A 2784-nucleotide genomic window follows, 5' to 3' on the forward strand; every position below is an offset into this window, starting at 1 on the left:
CATCCATGATACTGCCATTTTTTATAAACCTGCTCATTCAGAGTATTATAGTTTTAAATTCCATTCATCAATTGTATGAATACTATAATTTCTTATTGTAATTAGTAATTCTTTCTCTAATATGGCAGCTCAGCCTACGTCTATTCTGATTGGTCAGTTGCCAAATCTGACTGGACAGTTACTAGGCTGATTCGATAGTTAAATATTTTAAATATCACTCTCAATTACTTGTTTTTGAAGACGAATCTACTTTTCTGTTGTTGCAATCATAATCTTGCTGATGTATTTATTTATTTATTTTTAACTTTAAACAAGTTTTTATTATATTTTTCTTTGTACACAATTATTCTTACTCTCCTCAGAAAGGCTGTTTCTTAACTTCTCATCTAGTGATGGCAAGCACTAAAATCCTGATTTTAACAGAATCAGTAAAAATGCCTCAGTGATTTAAGTTGAAAGCAGTACACCGGAACATGGCTCTTGTACCCAGTTATCAGGAATGTACAAATGTCTTTTTATTCAAAAATACAAAATAAATTATCTGTAGGCATGGACAATGACAGCAGTAAACCACTATACATTGTCAACTGAAACCAGTAACTAATGGTTATAGTGATTTTCTTACATAGGCCAGCCTTCCGTCATTTTCTTCAAATGACAAAGTTATTGGTAAGAACACTGCCTTGAGCTTCCCATCACAGTTCATTAATTATGGTAAACCACTATTCTAGGAATTAGAACACGTCACCCCCCATACCACCCATTCTGCCCATTCCACCCATTGCAAGGTCCTTCTCTTCTTTAGGAATTTCTGTGACTACAACTTCTGCTGTGGTTAACAGAGAGGCCACCCAGCAGCATCCAATGAAGCAGTTATTACAATCTTAGTTGGATCAATAATTCCTTTTTCCACCATATTCACAAAATCTCCAAGCATAACATCATAGCCAACTTCTGAGGAACTTTGCATAATTTTCTCAACTATCAGTGATCCTTCAACACCTGCATTCTTAGCAATGGTCATTGCAGGAATTTTGAGTGTCTTGGGTGTCTTTTTAATAATTTCTATACCAATTTTTTGATCTTCATTAGCTGGAGTTAGTGAGTCCAAGGCTGGAATGCATTGAAGCAGAGCACAACCACCTCCCAGAACAATGCCTTCTTCAATGGCAGCTCGTGTAGCATTGAGTGCATCTGTAACTCTGTCTTTCTTTTTCATTCACTTCCACATTGCTTGTTCCATCAACCTTCAGCACAGCTACTCCATCTGAAAGTTTTGCTAGATGTTCATTTAGTTTCTCCTTTTCATATTCACTAGTTGTGACATCTAACTGCTCAATGATTTCTTGAATATGTTTTTCAATTTGAGTCTTGTCACTTTTCCTTTTAAGAGCATGGCATCATCTTTGGTCACTATGACCTCTCCAACTTTTCCCAAATCATGAGGCTGAACATCTTCAAGGGTTAGAGTCAACCTCTCCTCTCCAAACACTGCCCCACCAGTAGCAATAGCCATGTCTTTAAGCTGGTTCTTTCTATTGTCACCAAAACCTGGAGCTTTGACTGCTGCAACCTGAAGACCAACTTTCAGCCTATTCAAAACAAGTGTACTTAGAGCTTCCCCATCAACAACTTCAGCAATTATCACCAAGGGCTTATGGTGATCATTGGCAATTTCAAGAGCAGGTACAATGGATTGGACTCTAGAAATTTTCTTTTCACTCAACAGAACATAGGCATCCTGGAATTCACATTTCTGACCCGTTGAAGTATTAATAAAATATAGAGAAATAGAACCCCGATCAAACTTTATGCCTTCAATAATTTCTAATTCATCATTCAATGTTTTTCCATCCTTTACTGTGATGACACCCTTTCTTCCAACCTTTTTCATTGCATCAGATATGATGTTGCCAATTTCTTTATCTCTTTGCAGAAATTGTAGCAACCTGAGCAATTTCTTCAGGGTTTGTCACAGGTTTTGACTGTTTCTTAAATTCAGCAATTTACAGCATCAACAGCTAACATTACACCTCTCCTGATTTCCACTGGATTAGCATCTTTGCTAATCTTCTCAAACCCTTCCTTGGCAATAGAGCATGCCAGTACAGTAGCAGTGTTGATGCCATCCCCAGCCTCTTCATTTGTGTTACTGGCAACATCCTGAAAAAGTTTAGCGCCAATATTTTTATATTTATCTCAAGTCAATTGACTTTGCAGTGGTCGCACCATCTTTTGTTACTTTCGGAATTCCCCAACTCTGTTCAATAATCACTGTTCTTCCTTTTGGCCCCATAGTACCGCTACAGCATCAGCTAAGGGGTCTACACCTTGAAGCATTAAGGCTCGGGCATCTGCACCGAATTTTACTTCTTTGGCATAAGCCCGAGTGAGATGAGGAGCCAATGCCCTGGACACTGACCTCATCTGCCAAAGGACTGCAGGTAATCCAGACATGTCTGCAGGGCGGCGGCCGAGCGTGCGAACGAAGAGGCAAGCTGCCAGCAGAGAGTGAGGGACACGGTGCAGGGCACACGGCGATAAGTCCGTGCCCCCTCCCTCCGCCGCTCCCCCGCCCCGCGATGCCCCTGATTTATCTTTAAGAACGTCTAAATGTTAAAGATATTAAAGTATTAAATAGTAGGCTATAAAATAGATGTATTTTTGCTTACTTTAATGATTTTCTAAAGTAAAAAGCAAGGACTAAATATCAGCAATTTTAATTTATATGTAATGGATGCTTATGATTTTCCTTTTTGTTTGGTTATATTTTCTCAAAGTGAC

At 38.8% G+C, this 2784-nt stretch overlaps 1 pseudogene; it reads right to left on the minus strand.

The window, feature by feature from the left end:
• Positions 1-734: 734 nt before the first annotated feature.
• On the minus strand, positions 735-2457 carry LOC119528571 (annotated as a pseudogene).
• Between the last annotated feature and the right edge of the window lie 327 nt (positions 2458-2784).

The sequence above is a fragment of the Choloepus didactylus genome, chromosome 3, assembly GCF_015220235.1.
Source record: "Choloepus didactylus isolate mChoDid1 chromosome 3, mChoDid1.pri, whole genome shotgun sequence".
In the NCBI taxonomy this organism is placed as follows: Eukaryota; Metazoa; Chordata; class Mammalia; order Pilosa; family Megalonychidae; genus Choloepus; species Choloepus didactylus.